At 46.8% G+C, this 21,426-nt stretch overlaps 1 pseudogene; it reads right to left on the bottom strand.

Moving 5' to 3' along the window:
- Nucleotides 1-14,629: 14,629 nt before the first annotated feature.
- Nucleotides 14,630-14,746, bottom strand: LOC136660798 (5S ribosomal RNA; annotated as a pseudogene).
- Nucleotides 14,747-21,426: the final 6,680 nt, after the last annotated feature.

Here is a 21,426-nt window from a genome sequence, read left to right as displayed (position 1 = left end):
AAGTGCTGCAAAGAGATCATCGTCACTGAGCTGCATGAAATCCTCTGTCTTTGCTGGAGAGAAGGTGGAGTACCTCAAGACATGAGGGATGCAAACATCATCACGCTATACAAGAACAAAGGCGACAGGGGTGACTACAACAACTACCGCGGCATCTCTCTCCTTAGCGTAGTAGGAAAGCTGTTTGCCCGAGTTGCACTAAAGAGGCTCCAGGTACTTGCAGAGAGCGTCTATCAAGAATCGCAGTGCAGATTCCGAGCAAACAGGTCCACCACTGATATGGTATTCTCCCTTAGACAACTGCAGGAGAAATCCAGGGAACAACGACAGCCACTCTTTATAGTCTTCATAGATCTCGCGAAGGCTTTCGACCTGGTCAGCAGGGACGGCCTCTTCAAGATTCTCCCCAAGACTGGATGTCCACCCAGGCTCCTCAGCATCATCAGATCTTTCCACAAGGACATGAAAGGCACTGTTGACTTCAATGGCTCCACATCAGACCCCTTTGACATCCGAAGCGGAGTGAAGCAGGGCTGTGTTCTTGCGCCAACCTTATTTGGGATTTTCTTCGCTGTCCTGCTGAAGCATGCCTTTGGAACTGCAACAGAAGACATCTATCTCCAGACCAGATCAGACGGAAAGCTCTTCAACCTCTCCAGACTGAGAGCAAAGTCCAAAGTTCAGCTGAAATGTCTGCGTGACTTCCTCTTTGACGACGATGCAGCTGTCACTACCCACTCTGCCAAAGATCTCCAGCAGCTCATGGATCGTTTTAGCAAGGCCTGCCAAGATTTTGGACTGACAATCAGCCTGAAGAAAACACAGGTCATGGTTCAGGATGTGGACTCACCTCCCTGCATTACAATCTCTGAGCATGAACTGGAGGTTGTCCATGACTTTGTGTACCTTGGCTCAACGATCTCCGACACTCTTTCTCTCGATACCGAGCTAAACAAGCGCATCGGTAAAGCAGCTACCACGTTTTCCAGACTCACAAAGAGAGTCTGGTCCAACAAGAAGCTGACGGAACATACCAAGATCCAGGTCTACAGAGCTTGCGTCCTGAGTACACTTCTGTACTGCAGCGAGTCATGGACTCTCCGCTCACAACAGGAGAGGAAACTGAGCGCTTTCCACATGCGCTGCCTCCGACGCATCCTCGGCATCACCTGGCAGGACAAAGTTCCAAACAACACAGTCCTGGAACGTGCTGGAATCCCTAGCATGTATTCACTGCTAAAACAGAGACGCCTGCGTTGGCTTGGTCATGTCGTGAGAATGGATGATGGCCGGATCCCAAAGGATCTCCTCTATGGAGAACTCGTGCAAGGAAAGCGCCCTACAGGTAGACCACAGCTGCGATACAAGGACATCTACAAGAGGGATCTGAAGGCCTTAGCGATGGACCTCAACAAGTGGGAAACCCTGGCCTCTGAGCGGCCCGCTTGGAGGCAGGCTGTGCAGCATGGCCTTTCCCAGTTTGAAGAGACACTTGGCCAACAGTCTGAGGCTAAGAGGCAAAAAAGGAAGGCCCATAGCCATGGAGACAGACCAGGGACAGACTGCACTTGCTCCCGGTGTGGAAGGGATTGTCACTCCCGGATTGGCCTTTTCAGCCACACTAGACGCTGTGCCAGAACCACCTTTCAGAGCGCGTTACCATAGTCTTTCGAGACTGAAGGTTGCCAATACAATACAATACAAAAGCCCTCCTGAGTGTTTGACAGTATTCAGCCATGACACTGGTACCCAAAATGTTTGACAGTGCGTATGAAACTAAAATACCACTAATCTTTTCTTGTAAAGCAGTTCATTAGGCAATTGGCCCATCTCACCCCAGCAGTGTCTGTTCTAGTGGCTGTCTGCTGGTATTCTTTTGCATCTTTTTAGATTGTGAGCCCTTTTGGGACAGGGAGCCATTTAGTTATTTGATTTTTCTCTGTAAACCGCTTTGTGAACTTTTAGTTGAAAAGCGGTATATAAATACTGTTGTTGTTGTTGTTAGGCTTGAGCTGATTACAGAAAAGTTGCATCTTTTTATCTGATATGTGTATGTTATAACGAACCTTTCATATTTTGGGAAATACTGGATGAATTCCTTACATTTGCATCTGCAAAGCTGTGTGTGTGAGTTAGAAAAGAATGTGCACAAGAACAATGGAAGCAGGTTCTGTTTTTGGGAACACCCAGTTCTATTCATTTTTTTAAAAATTTAATAATGCATCAGATTCAGTGTTGTCACAAGGTGTGGGTAAAACATGGCAACCACCATGGAAAAATGGAGATAGCCATATTTTTTTTACCCACACTGCCATGTGGGGATACTATATCCTTGGGCATATGGATAATTGAAATGACCACTGGCTCCTACCAGGAGCTGTTTTTACAAGTAAGGTGCACACTTATGGCACAATCCTATGTGTATCTACTCAGAAGTAAGCCGCATTATGTTTAATGGTGATTACTCTCAGGGAAATGAGGATAAGATTGGAGCCTTGCAGCCCAATCCTATGCTGCCCTGGCACCTAGAGGAGCAGTGGCACTGAAATGGCCACTGCTGTATCCTCTGGGTAGCAGCCAAAGTCTACTCAGGAACAAATGTTCCCTTACTACTGGTAAAGCTCCGGTGGCCCCAATGGGTGTCCTCTGAGCTGTGCCAGCTATTTTGCTGATGCAGAACCAAGCAGGCCCATGTAGGGCCTCCAGGTTAGGGAGGCGGTATAGGATATGGCAGCAGACTCTGCCACGTCTCTGCCTGTCCCCAGATCTCCCCGCACAGGTCCACCTTTCCCCTGCCCTCCCAATGCCCCCAAAAGCTGCACAGCTAGCTGGCGCAGAAACGTACTGCCGGCTGCTCTTGTGGCTCATTGTCCCAGCGCCAACCGGCTCTGGCTTCAGTGCCAGGCCAGCGGGCTTTCTGCCCGAGCAGGCACTTTTGTGATAGCACTTGCTGAGGCAGCTGCTGGCGCTGGCCCATCATAGGATTGGGCCCTTAATGTTTAAAAATTAAAATGAAAAAGATTAAAATAAAAATAGCTTCCTTAAATATGGCAATTGGCCAAAGTAGCTACTGACATTTGTGTTGATAACTGCCTTGCCATGTGCAATCAGGTTCAAAGGAGCAAATTTCTTGCCAAAAGAGTTTCAGTGCAATCTTGTGCATGTTTACTCAGAAGTAAGTCTGACTGTCATCAGTGGTGCTTACTCCTGAGTAAGTGTGATTAGGATTGCAGCCTTAGTAATGCACTCCAAATTGCATCATCTTCCAAAAGGAGTGGTAGTAAGCCACTTCTGAGCTGCAAGCGCTGTTCTGATGGCGCTCCAAGAGCTACTAGATTATATAATTTTTTTTGCCATTGATGCTCACCATCTTGGATTCCAGTGTCTGGGATACTGGATAAAATTCAAGAGGGTTCTTAGTTCAAACTTGAATATTGTGACACAAACCATCCACTTCTCTCTCTCTCTCTCTTTCACAAAGTTGCTTTCCCCCATCTGGTAACAATGCTAAGCCGCCAGGCTCTGAGAATCATTTGCAATCACATCTCTGCCAACCCTCCAATCTTTTGTGAAATGGAAAAGTAGAATGCTAGAATATTTGCATCTGGGGGCTGAGGGCAATAGAAATTATACATACATTTATTTTACAAATTTATTAAATTATAAACGTTGGAATGAGGCTGGCAGAAGGAGAAAGAAGTCAGTCTTGGGGGTAGCAAAGCAGATCTGCATTTCATGATCCTTTCTAATGTTTGTGTTAATATTGAATTGATTATTGACGAGAAGGTCAGGGAAGTGTCTTTCATTAATCCACTGGGTGGCCCTTTTCCCAGTCATCTTCTCTTCGGCATTGTGTCTACAATGCCAACAGTTCAGGCTGCTTTTATAGTGTTTACTTGGGAACAAATGCCCAAGTTCTACATATGCACACGTATATGCGTCACGTGATTTATGAAGGGTTATTAGACACCTAGATTTCAAGCAGGGGAGGACTAATCCTTAGTCACCATTCAGCTATACTGGGAAGTCCTCCTTATCCACATCAGTGAATTTCAGTAACTGTGAATGCCAAGCACGTGGCTAGAGGGCCTCAGAGCATCTCCTGGACACGAGCGGAGGACACTTCCAGTTCCATCCAGGAGGATCTCTGAGGCCCTCCAGCCATGGATTTAATTATCTGCTGAATTTGGTGTCCACGCGAGGCCTGGAACAGATCTTCCACGGATACCGATGGTCCCCTGTATTTTCCAGGGTTACACTGCAGTTGTTCCTCCACGGATCCCATTCATGAATGCTGTGATGGATACATATTTTATGTTTGGTTCTTGTGTTTGCAAGGCAGTGTGGTGCAGTGGTTAAAGTGCTGGACTTAGCTTAGTAACACCGGGGTTCAAATCTCCACTATGCTATCTCATAGGGCTATCTCACAGGATAAAGGGAGAGACTGTATGCGCTGTCTTGAGCAACTTGGAGGAAAGGATAAAAATATAATTGATAATAAAATGGGATGCATGACGCATTCCTTGATAGCCATAACACTGGTCTGCAGGTTCTTTTATTGCAATTTTTTTCCCCAGCAGCTGGCCTGAAGTTTGTTCCAGACTCCTGTTCCCTGTCCTATTTTTTGAGCCTGTGAATCATTCCCTTTTTTGGTTTATTCTGCTACCTTCGAGGTATTTATCAACTGTGATCATCTTCCTCTGGAGTCCCTCCCAGCCCGCATGAGTTCAACTCCCTTTGCCTTCTTTGTGTGCCCTTTCTTTCCAGTATTTATGTTGCTGGCTCCAGTGACATGCAGTCAGGGTAGGCAGAGCCTCACCTAATCTAGCAGGTTTAGGGGAAAAAAGTAAAAGACCCAAAAAGTACCTTTTACCTTTCTCAAGCTGCTCCTTTCTGCTGGGAGCGAGGAGAGCTGCCAGTCGGCTTGGTTACTATGGTAGGTTTGCAAGGGACAAATCAAGCAGGGATGCCTGTGCAGTTAAAGTCACCAGGAAGAGCTAGCTCTGCTTGCCCAATAATAAAAAAAGAATGGTTGTGTCATCAGTCTCTGGGGAGGCATCAGGAAGAGTTGCCTCCCGCATGTAAGGCTGTAATCTTGGTAGTCTTTCAATTAAAACATAGCAGGATACTTGCATCAGCAAGCTCTGGGGAACCAGAGGGAAGAGTTGCTTCTGTGTTTTTGTTTTTTTTAAAAGGCATAAAGAAGCAGGGAGCCTGCACAAAGGACCACTCAGTATAGCACTGTATTGGCAACCTTCAGTCTCGAAAGACTATGGTATCGCGCTCTGAAAGGTGGTTCTGGCACAGCGTCTAGTGTGGCTGAAAAGGCCAATCCGGGAGTGACAATCCCTTCCACACCGGGAGCAAGTGCAGTCTGTCCCTGGTCTGTCTCCCTGGCTATGGGCCTTCCTTCTTTGCCTCTTAGCCTCAGACTGTTGGCAAAGTGTCTCTTCAAACTGGGAAAGGCCATGCTGCACAGCCTGCCTCCAAGCGGGCCGCTCAGAGGCCAGGGTTTCCCACTTGTTGAGGTCCATCCCTAAGGCCTTCAGATCCCTCTTGCAGATGTCCTTGTATCGCAGCTGTGGTCTACCTGTAGGGCGCTTTCCTTGCACAAGTTCTCCATAGAGGAGATCCTTTGGGATCCCAAAGGATCCCAAAGGTATAGCACTAGGAGAAGCGTTTTGTTGTTTTTTTGCAGGGGTCCCGTGCTGAGCTCTCCCTAGCTCCACATGGGGGAAGAGGAGGTTTTTGTTTAAAAAAAAATTATTTCTGGAAGGGGGAAAGAGAGTGTTCCAGAGACTGATCTTGCATATCCCTTGGCAGCCCATTTCCATAAATTGTACCCTTCCCCATATTAGCAAAATGTTTGTAATTAATAATACAAACCCTCATCTCCTCTATATGAAAGCCCAGACTTCATGTATTTATCACAGTGTTTTCTCTTTCTATCTGTTTAAAGAACAGAAGACTCTGCCTTTGCACTGTTTTGCACCAGAAGTGTGCTGAGAAATTCTGGGTGATTGATCACTTTCCATATTATGTTTCAGCTTTTTTACTGTGCTGGTTTTCAATCACTAGTGCATACATGAATTGATGACCAAAAACTAGCTTTTGGTGGGGCTTTCATAGCCAGCTAGCTACCTCCCTTCCTGCCTTGCTGGTCCTTGCAAGGCATTCTGGAGCATGGCCTGCCTTTTTCTGCCATTATTTCATTCTTTTTCAAGTATCCCTAAAGGTCCTGTTGAGTGTCCCTGGGAGTACGTGAATATCAGGTTGGGAACCACTGTTTTACTAGTATGTAGTTTACAGTGCACTTGCTCTGATAGTGTTTACAAAAAGGTGGTGAAGACCAGAATTTAAAAAGAATAAAAATGTATCTTATGATCTTTTACTATGTTTTTAATAAATTAGAGACTGTACAGTTCTTAGGTAACAATTACTGGTAGTTATTTTTCAAGATCTGGCCTCGGGTAAAGTCAGACAAAACTATAGTCAGACACCCTCCTAAGTTTAACCCCTGACTTATCTGAGGGTCATAGGAAATTCCATGGTTGTTGGCTCAAAATCTGCCCTTGACTTATCTGTGGGGTCGACTTATGGGTGAGTGTCTGCAGTGGCTGTGAATTGGATCCACAGTGCCTCCCCACGCACCCCCTCCAGAGGTGAGGCTCCCTTTGCCTCCGGAGGGTATTCTGAGCCCCGCAGAGGGCGCCTGTGTCCTCCCATGGCCTCTGCAGGCCTCAGAATGACAGTTTAAAGGGGGAAAATGAAACACGACTTACAGTTTTTTGTCAAAACCAAAAGTGACATTTTTATGCCTTTACAAGGCATTACGAGGCCTGGGGAAGAGTGGGCTTTCTCCCAGAGCACATCATAACAGCATATGAACTAGTACTAAGAAAATTGAAAGTCACCAGTTGACTCTGCCTCTGTGTCAGCCCAAGGAGGTCAGAAAATCTAGAGTCACTGCATGATTCACATGGCAGTTCCCTGCAGGGCTAGTTGTATCCCAAGAAGGGCCTTGCATGGATATAAATGAAAAATCAAAGAACAGGTTGATGAAAGAACTGAAATAACAGAACAAATGTAAATAAAGGGAGGTGATGCAGAGGGTCAAATAGCGTGGCACTTAATGAAACTAAAACATGTATAGCCAAGAGGAATGGTTGGCAGAAGGCTGGTGCAGAGGTTAAACAACAAATGGATAATAAAGTTCCTAAGCCTGATAACTGGATAAGTTTCCTTATCTTTAACTAGTCACAGTATTCTGTGGAGGTCTGGTCCTTGCATCCACAATGCAGCAAAGCAGATGGGGGTGCCTTTGGCTCAGAACCAGCCCCTGTTCTCCATAGTGGGCTGTGGCCCCATCTGGAAGCCACTGCCTGCGTGAATCTAAAACAATAGGTTCAGGTGTGCCTTGCCAGTCTCAAGTGTTCCGAAATGGCGTTCAAGTGTGCCATGCCAGTTTGAGAACATGTGTGCAAATATCAGGACGGTTTGAGTCATGTCCAGAATGGGCCTGGACAGGCAGGCTTCAGACATACCAGAGACCCCTTACTTTTGCATTCTGCCCCCATCGTATTGTATTGTATTGGCAACCTTCAGTCTCGAAAGACTATGGTATCGCGCTCTGAAAGGTGGTTCTGGCACAGCATCTAGTGTGGCTGAAAAGGCCAATCCGGGAGTGACAATCCCTTCCACACCGGGAGCAAGTGCAGTCTGTCCCTGGTCTGTCTCCCCGGCTATGGGCCTTCCTTCTTTGCCTCTTAGTCTCAGACTGTTGGCAAAGTGTCTCTTCAAACTGGGAAAGGCCATGCTGCACAGCCTGCCTCCAAGCGGGCCGCTCAGAGGCCAGGGTTTCCCACTTGTTGAGGTCCATCCCTAAGGCCTTCAGATCCCTCTTGCAGATGTCCTTGTATCGCAGCTGTGGTCTACCTGTAGGGCGCTTTCCTTGCACGAGTTCTCCATAGAGGAGATCCTTTGGGATCCGGCCATCATCCATTCTCACGACATGACCAAGCCAACGCAGGCGTCTCTGTTTCAGCAGTGAATACATGCTAGGGATTCCAGCACGTTCCAGGACTGTGTTGTTTGGAACTTTGTCCTGCCAGGTGATGCCGAGGATGCGTCGGAGGCAGCGCATGTGGAACGCGCTCAGTTTCCTCTCCTGTTGTGAGCGAAGAGTCCATGACTCGCTGCAGTACAGAAGTGTACTCAGGACGCAAGCTCTGTAGACCTGGATCTTGGTATGTTCCGTCAGCTTCTTGTTGGACCAGACTCTCTTTGTGAGTCTGGAAAACGTGGTAGCTGCTTTACCGATGCGCTTGTTTAGCTCGGTATCGAGAGAATGAGTGTCGGAGATCGTTGAGCCAAAGTACACAAAGTCATGGACAACCTCCAGTTCATGCTCAGAGATTGTAATGCAGGGAGGTGAGTCCACATCCTGAACCATGACCTGTGTTTTCTTCAGGCTGATTGTCAGTCCAAAATCTTGGCAGGCCTTGCTAAAACGATCCATGAGCTGCTGGAGATCTTTGGCAGAGTGGGTAGTGACAGCTGCATCGTCGGCAAAGAGGAAGTCACGCAGACATTTCAGCTGGACTTTGGATTTTGCTCTCAGTCTGGAGAGGTTGAAGAGCTTTCCGTCTGATCTGGTCCGGAGATAGATGCCTTCTGTTGCAGTTCCAAAGGCCTGCTTCAGCAGGACAGCGAAGAAAATCCCAAACAAGGTTGGTGCAAGAACACAGCCCTGCTTCACTCCGCTTCGGATGTCAAAAGGGTCTGATGTGGAGCCATCGAAGACAACAGTGCCCTTCATGTCCTTGTGGAAAGATCTGATGATGCTGAGGAGCCTGGGTGGACATCCAATCTTGGGGAGAATCTTGAAGAGGCCGTCTCTGCTGACCAGGTCGAAAGCCTTTGTGAGATCTATGAAGGCTATAAAGTGTGGCTGTCGTTGTTCCCTGGATTTCTCCTGCAGTTGTCTAAGGGAGAATACCATATCAGTGGTGGACCTGTTGGCTCGGAATCCACACTGCGATTCTGGATAGACGCTGTCTGCAAGTACCTGGAGCCTCTTTAGTACAACTCGGGCAAACAGCTTTCCTACTACGCTAAGGAGAGAGATGCCGCGGTAGTTGTTGCAGTCACCCCTGTCACCTTTGTTCTTGTACAGCGTGATGATGTTTGCATCCCTCATGTCTTGAGGTACTCCACCTTCACTCCAGCAGAGACAGAGGATTTCATGCAGCTCAGTGACGATGATCTCTTTGCAGCATTTTAGGACTTCAGCAGGGATGCTGTCTTTTCCAGGTGCCTTGCCAAAGGCAAGGGAGTCCAGGGCCACGTGAAGTTCTTCTAGGGTTGGTTCACTGTCAAGCTCTTCCAGCACAGGCAGGCACTCAATGTTGTTCAGTGCTTCTTCGGTGACTACATTTTCTCTGGAATATAGCTCAGAGTAGTGCTGCACCCAGCGTTCCATCTGCTGCGCCCGATCCTGGATGACCTCGCCTGTGGCAGACTTCAGAGGGGCAATTTTCTTCTGTGTTGGACCTAGGGCCTGCTTGATACCATCATACATCCCCTTGATGTTGCCCGTGTCAGCTGCTATCTGTATCTCGGAACAGAGCTGGAGCCAGTAGTCGTTAGCACAATCTCCTGGCATCTCCTGCCCCCATCGTATTACTTTGCATTCCAGCCTTTAATTCCACGCTCTGTGCACAAGAGTGAACCAAGTAAGGTCAGCCCATGCTTTGTGAGTGTCTTCACAATCTTGCCAGCACCTCCTGAAATCAAAGCCTTTTTTTACATTTTCATCTCAAGTGTAACTACGTCTTAAATACGTTTTCTCTTCCTGAGTGGTGGGATGTGTGCACGGGGAGGGGGGATGAAACCCCCTCCAGAAGCAGCTCTTACAATTCCCAGTTTGTTTTTTGTGTTTTTTTTAAATGTGCGTGTGTGAATTAAGGCTTCAATTGTCCCAAATTGTTCCTCCGGCTTGTTCTGCACTCCTTACATTTACTTCGTGCTTGCCAGCAAAATGAAATCGTTAAACACACCACCCCAAATTACTCAGCCTCTCCCATAATCACAAATGTATAATTGACGATGTCAGAATCTTGCGTCGCTTCAGAGCATGCAGCAAAATCTCTCTCTCTCTCTCTCTCTCTCTCTCTCTCTCTCTCGTCGGCCTCCCACGCCCCCCCCCAAGTTTAAAGGTCAACGAGAATATTTTTTTCTATCATTTGACAGGCACAGAAGAAATAACGCAACTCATTTGTGGTCAGGTAATTCACAAAGAAATCTATAAATCAAGCTAAGAGGAATATTAGATCATGCTCATATCTTGAACCCATCTCGCTTGGTTCACGAAAGAAATCAATAAGAGACAGAACACTTGGAATTGCCAATGATTTATGCCCTTGTATCCTGGGGAAAGAAACATTTGCAGTTTTTAAGCCTCATCCGCCCGGGGACGGCCTGATTGCCTGAGCGGTCACTTGGGGCCGGCAAATGTTTTTAAAAGAGCCAAAGAGATGGCTTGCAATCCAAGAGATGCACCCTCAGGAGCTCTTGAAATGTCACAGAGGATTTTTGGTCCTCCTCAAATTGTTTGGTGCGGGCTTTTTCCTAGAATGTCTTTCCAATTTCCCCATTTCCTATAATGTCTTGGTTTAGCTTTCACTTTTTCAGGGGAGGGGGGTGCAACGGGAACTTAGGGGAGACCCAAGGCTTGGGGGGGGGCTGTCCCTGTCTGTCCTCACATATTTACACATGAGAATTTTTAAAAAGCATCTGTGATTGATGTGGGGGGGAGTATGAAATCTTTGGATCCAATTTTGCATATCCCCATCGTGTGTGTGTGTGTGTGTGTGTGTGTGTGTGTGTGTGTGTGTGTGTAGGGCTAGCCACTAATGTTTTGCCTGGCTCAGAAAAAGTCTTATTGGCAGTCCTTCCTGCGTCCTGAAATGATACAGCGTTTGAAAGGGGGATGGTGGAAAACCTGTGGTAGATGATTACAGCATACAAAACTTAATGGGCAGTTTTTGATTCCAGCTGCTGGCGGAGAGACAGATTCTGCTCTGTCATTCTCCTCAGTTACTCAGCACTCTTACAGTGTGTTGGCTTGTATTCTTTCAGATATTACTTTGGAGTACACAAGAAATAGAATCTGAGCCACTTATAGGCTATGAGGCATTTATTGCCCACCGCTCACCCTCAATGACACCATCCTTCTCATTATTGCACAGGGAACCCTGGAAGGTCAGAGGCAGCATGAGAGAATTCCTCATTGGTATGCCACAAGTCTTACTGGTTGAAGGGGATCAATGAGGATGATTTGTCTGAGCCTCCCACTCCAAAACCTAAAGCTCAGGCCCTTCCATAAGGCCAACTGAGCAGATTAGCAGGGTCCCCTGCTTCTACGCACTCACCAACCCCAGGGTTGCCAGCCCTCAAATATTGGTGTGGGGTAATCAGGACTGGGCCTCAAATCTCCAGGTGATTACTGAAAGCAATCCTGGATCGTGCTGAAAGGAAAATCTCCAGGAATACCTTCAGCCACAGTTGCCAACCCAAATGCCACCTCAACCACTCTTGCTCTACCTGCTCCTTGGATCTGAAAAAGAAAAGGAGAAGAGAGAGGAACAATAAACGTGGGGAAGGGTGGTAGGCCGGAATGTTAGAGGGAGCAGAAGAGGAAGTGTGGAGGAGGAGAGTGCTGGGATAGAGCATCGGAGACACCCTAACCTACCACTTATCACTCTTCCATTCTTCATTTTCCATTCTGTTCCCCTCTTCTTTTTTGCATCCAAGGAGGAGCAGAGGTGGTGCTCTGGTGGGGAAGAGGGCAGCATTCACCACATTGTTTCAGCAGGGGCAGCATGACCTGGAACACTGCTTGATGCTATCTCAGGTCTGTCACCTCTCCGCTACAAAACAAGACCAAAACCTTTATTATGCTCCTCATGCATAGCTGTGAAACCTGGAAGTGTGGAACTTCTGATTCCATTTACAGGGACAGCACGTTCACTCTGTCCCTCTAAATTAAACCAGAACCTCCTCATTTCCAGGTTTCACAGCCATGTGCGAGGAGCATGGCAACGAGAATGATCTGCTTGCTTGAGTGAGCAGGAAGCACGTCATGGCAGCTTGCTTTGGAGGGGGTGGCAGACTGGGGCTGAAAGCTGCCACCCCTTCAGACCCCTCTTAATCTTCTGCTAGTGCAACCCACACCAAGTGCCCAGTCTGAGATGCCCACATCACAGATGGGCCAGCCCTCTGTCCTGGGCACCAGGAGCTCCTGGAGTGCTTTGCTGAAGCTGCCATTGAATAGAAGTTGACTAGATTTATGCTTCTGCTTTACTGTAACATAAGGCCTTGAGTTTGCTCCGTTCCGGAGACAGGGCTACCCATGTAATACAAAAATTGCACGAGGCCTGTTTCCCTTCAAAGTTTGTATTAGTTTCGCTAATCCCCACACCTGAAAAATGTACAGTCCAAATTTAATCCTACCCCATGTCATATCAGACACTGAAGCTTTTGATCCGCTTCAGAACATACAGGATTTATTTGAAAGCTTCTTGACATCAGCCTCACATCTCTCAACTTAATAAAAATCTCCAGCTGACCTCGAGTTCAGCCTTCCCAAGAGGCAAAATGAAAAGTGCCAAATTGTCTCGCCTGCATTCTGGGCTCTGTGCCGGAGACAGAGGCAGAAATAGGCTGGTGGAGGGTGAGACATTCTGCCTGGCAATTAGTGCGCTGAGAAGGGGAAATGTCTGCCCATTTGGATGGGAAGGGGGGCTGAGGTGACAGTCGAAAAGGTACAAAGAGGCACCCGAGAAGCGCTTGTGGGGAAGAGATTTTTAAAGACAGAATAATGATATAATATTGGGTGTAGAAGGGTGTAGAGTGTGAGAAAAGGACTTGGGAAGTGGGAGGCCTGGTTGTCCCTGTGGGACGCAGCTGGCTCTGACTGTTGAGAGCATCTCAAATCTGAGTCAGCAGAATGTAAAATGTCATTTTATGCTGAGTCAGTGTCTTGGCCTATCTAGGTCAGCACTGCATACTCTGATTGGCAGTAGTACTCCAGGATCTTTGGCAGACAAATGCCTGCTGCTGGATCCTAGAACTGGGGGCAGCAGGAACTGAACCCGGGACCTTCCTGTAGGCACTGCAGTTGCTCTAGCACTGACCTATGGGCAAATCATGGATTGGTATTCCCTGAATGAACTTTATATTCATACCTTCCTTTCTGCCCTGGTCTTGCCTCCCTCACTTCCACGGTAACGGTTTTTGGATCAGGTTTGTGCAAACCATGGTTTGCCCAGTTGGGCTGTAATGGCAAATGGTGGTTAGCTGTGGAGTTGGAAGCAAACAAGGTTCTGAACTGACCCTTTTATCTGCAACAATCCTGGCCAGAAAGGAAAGCTGCAGTTGTGTTATCTTGACTCGCGCTCCCTCCTTCCCTCCCTGGAAAGAAGAAAGAGCCCCCCTCCCCAAGAGTTAAAGAACTTTCCCAGCAGTCAGCTCTCCAATTGGAAATTTCCCCTGCTCTTACAAAGATAATTGCCAGAAGATTTCTCTACAAAATGCATCCTGCAGCAGGACAATAAAAATGTGATTCCCTCCCTCTGGTAAGGTGCTATTCCTGCTGTTTGGATTGGGCAAGGAAAGGTGGGCAGAAAGAGCTGGTACTTCAAGTCATTCCAGCCTCCCCTGGATAGTTGCAAGAAGGAGACTTTAGGATTCTAAACTGTTCACATGAGCCAACACAAAGCCAGCCTCTACATTTTGTATGGTTATCTTGGCATTTTGGTTTCTTTTTTAATCTGCTCCTCCTTTTGGTTGGCAAGAACCTGTGCTTTAGTTAAGGGGTCTCTAAACTCTTCAGTATGAGGCAGTGGCATCACTACGGTTTGCATCACCTGGTGCGGGAGACCAGCACATCACCCCCATGATGGATGTCCTCCCATGCAGTGGGTGAGGTAACACCCTGGGCGGTGGGCATGGTGATGCCCCATTGCCCTGCCCTACTGGTTTTTTGGCTATAACTTTTGAAAGAATAGAGATTCTTCAGTGTGGTTGTTTCATAACATTTTGCATGAAATCACACATTGAATGATATATAACATGATGGTATTATTCGAAAGTACCAAGATTGTAGAAATTTTGACCAGTAGTTGTGTCACACACCCCGTGCATGTCACCTGGTGTGACCTGCGCCCCCCCCCCAGCAATGTCGTTGGTATGAGGGCCACAATGTATATTTTACACATTTTTTGTGGCCAAAAAAAAAAAAAAAAATCAGTTTTATAAATGAAAGAATGAAATTTAAATGAATGAGTAAGTTTTACCTGGAACTTTTTTGTAATCGGCATGATATGATTCAGAGTAAAAGAGAAATGTGACAATTACAAAGAAATAATGCCTTGCCGAAACTGAAGAATGATATATAATGAGTAAAAATGTCAAACATTAGCAAATGCTTTGACAAAAAAAGACCCAGGTTGCTGCCCAAAGAAGACCCAAATAAAATCTTGAGGCAGGCCAGACCCTTAGGCCATGGTTTGGAGACTCCTATAGTCTAGATGGTTGGCATCCTTCAGTCTCAAAAGACTATGGTATAAACCTACAGCACCCGGTATTCCCAGGCGGTCTCCCATCCAAGTACTAACCAGGCCTGACCCTGCTTAGCTTCTGAGATCAGACAAGATCAGGCTTGTGCAGGACAGCAACTGTTACCCTGCATATGCCTGATTGTGTCTGATCTTGGAAGCTAAGCAGGGTCAGGCCTGGTTAGTACTTGGATGGGAGACCGCTTGGGAATACCGGGTGCTGTAGGTTTATACCATAGTCTTTCAAGACTGAAGATTGCCATCCATAGTCTACATGACTTACCTAGAAACTGTTCCAGCCAAGTTGTCATCCCAGATCGGGTGGGTGCTGACCTTTAGCTGGAGTTTGCTCAGCAGCATGTTCTTGATCATAGATTCAGAGTACGATTTTCAGCTACTTACAGGAAGGTCCGAGTCAGGCTTTGGCAGAACTGGAAGAGCTCTCAGGGGAAGCAGATGGTATTCTGGCAGAGCTCAGGGTGTAAGTGAGCCATGATCTTCTCCTGGCAGGGCCTGATGAGAGCCAATGCTCTGCTTCTCAAGAAAATTTGGAGGGAGCACTGCTCTGATTTGGTGTTCCTCACTGGAATGGCCCCTTCACCCCAGGTAAGAGGTAGCTTGGTTCCAAGTAGGGCTGGTATTGAAATTCAAACTAGTGAATTTCAAAGAAGGGTTTTTTCCCCAAGAAGAAATAGCTGAGATGTTCAGGGGAGGACAGCTGAAATGTTTGCTTGGGAAAGTTTATTGTAGTCCATGCAATTGTTGTAGCTCAGTGCCATGTTTATACAGTGGCACTGCTGGCCATCCACACAGCCACCTGATGTGGGTTGTATCAGTGGCAGATTGTCAAGGGTCTTAGGGGATGGCAGATTCACAGCGCCTTTCTCCCTGAGTCTGCTGCCACTGCCTCTTCCAACCTGTTACCAATGCAAGGTGCTCTAGTGAGTGAGAAGCAAATCATCCCCCTCCCTATTGTGCTCCTTGCATGCTGCTGTGAAATTTCCAGGTTTCATGGCAGTGTGTAAGGAGCATGGTAAGGGGTTTGGTTTTTTCACAGCACAGAGGCAGTGGACCTGAAATGGCAGCATGTAGCATTCAGGGTTGCACCACCCCTGTATAGGGGCAGTGGTGCAGCAAGGGCAAAGCAAGGACCCCCCCCCCACTCCCTGCAGCAGTTTCACAATTTGCTACAGTCTCCGTGGGGATGTGTGCTGTGTTTGCTGCATGAATGTTAGGAGCAGTGAGCACCAGGGAGCCTTCCCACCATGGAGCCATTCCAGAGGTGGAGGGTGTTGCAACATGCCAGGGTGACATGCTGATAAAGATGAGGTGTGGGGTGACATGCGGCATCATCACATCACCCCCACCCTCTGTGGGGACTCAGCAAGTCCAGGGATGCAACTGTATAGGGGTCAGCAACAAGTTTCCCAGATGGGGTTGGCAGTTGTATTGCCTATACTCAGATCTAGATTTTTGACCTTGCATTGGGAGTGACCCGGCTGTGTTAATCAAACATCTGTAAAGTCAGGTGGGGAAAGAATGGGATTTTCCCATAAGTCTATGGTGAGATGGAAGTTCTGAACCACAGTATGAGCACAAAAGGTAGTGCTGAACTGTATCTTTTTGCAAACAACCTATTTTGCATCTTAGTGAACATTCACAGATGCTTACATAAGGCTGTGGGTGTAAGGATAGGGGTATAGTTGAAGGGAGGTGGGGCTCTGGGACTTCTACAACAGGAGTGATGCTGTCATTAACAGGAGTACTCGGGTGCTGCATGTGAAACTTTTTTTTAGAAGGTCCTTAGCCGGGAAGAAGCATCGGGCTCAGCAGGAGAAAACTGAGAAATTTGCCTAGGGGCATATGTTGTGAAACGGTATATTGTTCTTGTATTGTCAAGGCTACAGTCCTAGGCTGACGTATCTGGGAGGAACTCCTACGGAACACAGTGGGACATCTGAGTAAACAAGCATAGGCTAGCATTCCAATATACCTTTTATATTTATCTGGGATATTTTTAAATTCCATTTTTCTATTCTTATTCATTTGTTTCAAACTATTGCAATTCTCTCCAAGGCTGTGGGATGAAATGAGCTAGATCTTTAGAGGAAGTATACGTTTCAAAGTAGAAAGAAGTGATAGGAGAAGCAATCACTGAATTGAAGATATTTAATGTGTGGTGTTTTTTTTCTTGTTGTTGCGCTCTTCATGGGGGATGGCTACAGGGGAGGAGGGAGATGTGAAAGTGAGTTCTTTGTGTGTAAGAGTGAAATGTGTCCCCAGTTTTAACTGGTTGGCGTTAGGGGGAAGCATGCCTTGGCTATCAAACATTTGGGAAATACTAATCTTAAGATACGAATACTTTCAGTTTATGAAAGTACCAGAAACATGAGCATGAGTATGGATATACAGGTTAAACAGACCCCGTCGTCCATGGATTTTATATCTGTGAATTTGACTTCAATGCAGGTCCTCTGACCTGTGTTGAGACCCAACCTGGACCCTCCAAATGGGACCAGAGCTGTGCCCTAGTCGTAACCGATGTTCTGAGGACCAGGGAGGCTGCGCATGGCCTCCTTGACCCTACCTTCTGAGGCCTTTGGAAGACATTAAAGCATCACTTCTAGAAGTTTTAATGCCTTTAGAAGACCTTTCATTATCCACAGGTTTTGGCATCCGCAAGGGTTCTAGGAACGGAACCCCCGTGGATGCCGAGGCACCACTTGTACTTTATTGCAAAGTTTTTAAAGAAAAGGAACCCCAAGTCCTTCAACTCTTGGGATATTTCCAAAATACTCTATCAAGCATGAAAGCTCTACCTTTGTGTTTTCTCAGGGTTTATAGGCATTTCTCAAATTTGCTTCCGGTATTTATCAGGCGATTGAAATACGACTGGGTTCACTGGGACAGCAGAAGGGCAAAAAAGTTGAAAACATCCCTATTTATGGTTTGTCTTTCCATGGAGCAAATGGTGATCCTGGAGATGAACTGTATGCCTTTTCTCCAGTCCCTGATGGCTAAAACAATTGCTGCATCTTCACAAACATCTATGGGCTGTTTCTCTTTGATGCCTCCAGTCATGCTGTAAGCACGTTGTAGATGAAAACATGCAAAAAATTTATGGATGGGCTGATCCTATCAGATCCTTTTTCTCCATGTATATATATTGCATACACCACTCAGTTTTCTATGTCACTTCAGAGTGTCATTGTTTATCCAGTCTGTCCTTAGGAATATATTATGGGCACCGCTCAACCTTGTTGTTATCAACGCTGCAAATAAATTTTAAAGCATGTTGTCAAAGATGTAATACATTCCTTCCTTTTCCCTTTTCTCGCAGGTTGCCCCAAGGGCATCATCTACCGGGAAGTTCTCCTGTATACACCAGCTCTGAAATCAATGGGAACTGTGCAAGAGCTCTTGCTCCCCCCTCCCATTTCAATGGAGATATACAGGATAACTACCAGTGGAGGATGCTGCAATGTCATGATTATTAGCTTACGTTTTAGAGAAAAGGTTCAGAAAGCAAGAGGCTTAAGGAACATGATTTCCTTTGGACAGGAAACCATCAATGTCACCATTTTATTCCTGATATTTTGTATGGCTGGGTAGGAAGTCATTAAAAAGTCACGTCTTCAATTAAATGCAGTAAAATGCATTTGATAGAGTCGTATAATTCCTTCTGTACTGTAGATGTCCTCTACATGGGGCGGAGCACTATCAACTCCAGAGCCCAGGTCAGCCATGTGAGTAGACCTGGGCTCTGGGTTGAACTTGATGGCTTCCATGGCCAAGGTTGGCTGGGTGGATAGACCTGGGCTCCCATTGCAGCCAATCTTGCCAGTGCCTGCCCAGTGGGCATTCCCCTGGTGCCCAATCTTGCTCCCCAACCTGGCGGGCTCCCTTTCCTGCTGGCAGACAGTTTGGGGGGGGCACGCACCCATGACTCTCCCCTTGGATCCGCCCCGTCTCTCACATCCAGTTTATTCCATATGCCTTTCTACTTCATATTATCATTTTAGGCTCAGAGATGGGTCTGGTGCATGCCCCCGATAGGGGGAATTGTCCAGCTTGTTTCTTCAAACACCCTTAACAGTACCTCCTTCCCCCTCCCCTCCCCTGGCTTTTTGCAATTGCTGTTCACTTGCCCTGCTGCTTTGATGCCAGAATTTTCCTGTTTTCTCTGTACCCCAAGTGATCCCAGTTAATCAAGGGTCATGTAATGATGACTCTGATGATGTCACCACACAGTCGAGCCAATCGGATTTGGATATATAACATTACAAATCCTGTTCAGAGAAAGGGCAGGAAAACAATTTCACCTCTCCTGAAGAACAAACACAAACTAGGTGAGGCGGGGGCGGGATTGGAGAAGCTGCCAATCAAATGTGGTCATGTGTGGCTATCACAAAGTTAATTCAGACATCATTTTTGTCCTGTTTTTGCAGCTCCTCTTCAAAAAGAAACCACTGAAAGGGATGACATTTTATCGCAGCAGATGAAAAGCAACTCTTTGTTTGACTCTGCCCTAGTTAAAAACAACATTTTAAAAGACTTGTTCAGAAATTCCACATGGAAAGCTTCAAACCTTTCTGTAAAACATCATCTTTCTCCAGACTTTGTCTGTCTGTCCGTCCATCCACCCATCCATCCAATTTCTCTCACATCTTTCAGTGCTTGATAAGACAGCTAATAAATTAATAATAGTAAAATCACTTTAAGAACCAGCTTTCATAGAGGGTACCATTTCTTTACCTCCATCCTTTTATCTTTGAGTGAAACTATACGTTGATGCTATTTATGGCCATAGGATTTGGGGCACCACTACTCTAGTGTAGAGAATGCAAGAAGCGTGATTTGCAGCAGAGAAGTAACAGGTTGGAAGGGGGCTGTGCCATTCTTTCTCTGTAAGCCGCTTTCCTCCTACAGTCCCCCCAGCTCCTTCATTTGAAATTACCAGATGTCTTGTTTTGTATCTGAAACTTGACTTCGGTGTCTGAAATGAGAGTGCTTTACACTTGTTGATATATCTTGATGGTTCTGGCAGGCGTCAAACGTGAAATCTTATCAAAAGATGTCAGCTGTCAAAAGTAGAAAGCGCTGTGTGTCAGCTATCGGATGCAGTTCAAGTATCAACTTCCAAATATAGGCAAATCAAGTATATGAAGAAATACAGGGTGTCTCAAAAGGTGCACACATTTTAATGAGCTCTAATTCATACATCCTTCAGTGTAGAAAACCTGCAACCCTTGAACACCTAAGGGAAGCCACTGAAGAGATGCGTGGGACCATGCCAGCATGCACGTTGGTGCATGTCTGCGGTGCATGGATGCCAGTGGGGAGCGCTTCCAGCACTTACTAACTTAGGGCGCAATCCTAACTTGCCCTAGGCTGGTGCAAAGTCCCTTGCACTAGCCCATGAGGTTCGCAAACATGCCATAAGGCACCTTTGTGCTTCCTCGAGAGTTGGCTGGCCTGGCGCAGAGATGTGTGCCAGCCCACGGTGGCTGAATCCAGCGTCCGTGCCGACTTCAAAGGGGAGGCTTGCATTGGCTGAGTTTGGCTGATGCAAGGGTCTAGGGTGAGCAGGGAGGAGGCTGGGAGGAGGCTGGGAAAGAGGTGGGAGGGAGGCATTCCACGGCAGGGGTGGGTGGGGAGTGGGAGGTGGGGCTGGGAACCGGAAGATATGCCAGATCCTAGCCCCTGTTCCTGAGCAGCATGGAGTGGCTGCAACTTGCTCTGCTCTCCTTGAACTTATGCCACCTCCTGGCCTGCCTGTTCCAGCACAAGATAGGATAGCGCTGCGCCAAACTAAACTAATTACCTGAAGCAACGGCTTCTGTGTACACCACATGCGGTATATGTGTGAATTATAGCATAATAAATTTGACGCTATGAAGTGTCTGTACATATTCTTGAGATGCTCTGTATATTGGAGCATTCAAGGAATACCTACATTGTATTGTGCACACGGCTGTGAAGCCTCTAAAGCTGATTGGCTGAGGTTGCTGTGAAGGCACAGAATTCTCAATTGTTCATAGAACTCAACAGCATTAAAGTCCAGATTCTGTACGGGAAGGGAAAGTAGTGTGGATGGGACTAAAATCTCATTCAAGGTGGAGTAGTGGGAGGCTGTCCTGGGATATAGAGAAACTAAGCAACAGGGAGCAAGAGCTAAGAGACAGGGAGACCAAAGTCAAATAATGCAGGATATTGCAGGGACAGATAAACACAACTTTGATGAGAGGAGGTGGCTTACATTTTCATCTGTTTTAACCTGTTGTAAGCCGCCTTGAGTCCCTTGGGGGAGAAAGGCGGGGTAAAAATAAAGTTATTATTATTATTATTATTACATAAGCTTTCCAGCCCGGGAACCAAGATGAAAACAGTTTGAGCTGGGGCAAGCAATGCAAAGAACTCATTGATATCTTTGCAAAGGAGGACCAAAATCCAGATTCACATAATATTCACATTATGATTTGAAGTGACCCATCAATTTCTCCACTACAGGTGTGCCCCCGTATCCATGGGGGTTCCATTCCAGAACCGCATGTGGTTACATGAAACCATGGATACAGGCAAATGTCTGCTCCCCCACTGGAGCCAGGGGGAGGATGTGGCCTCTGCTGGGCACAGAGGACCCTCTGGAGGTCTGCTCCCCTTGCCTCCAGAGGGGGCACACGCAGGGGGCAAGTATTGAGGGCGCACAGTCCCAATCTATGGATAAGTGAATCTGCGGATAAAGGATCCGCAGATACAGGGCCCCCCCATACATAGTTGGAGGGGAATTTTCAGGAAAACACATTTC

The sequence above is a fragment of the Tiliqua scincoides genome, chromosome 9, assembly GCF_035046505.1.
Source record: "Tiliqua scincoides isolate rTilSci1 chromosome 9, rTilSci1.hap2, whole genome shotgun sequence".
Classification (NCBI taxonomy): Eukaryota; Metazoa; Chordata; class Lepidosauria; order Squamata; family Scincidae; genus Tiliqua; species Tiliqua scincoides.
This window is presented reverse-complemented; position numbering and strand designations above follow the sequence as displayed.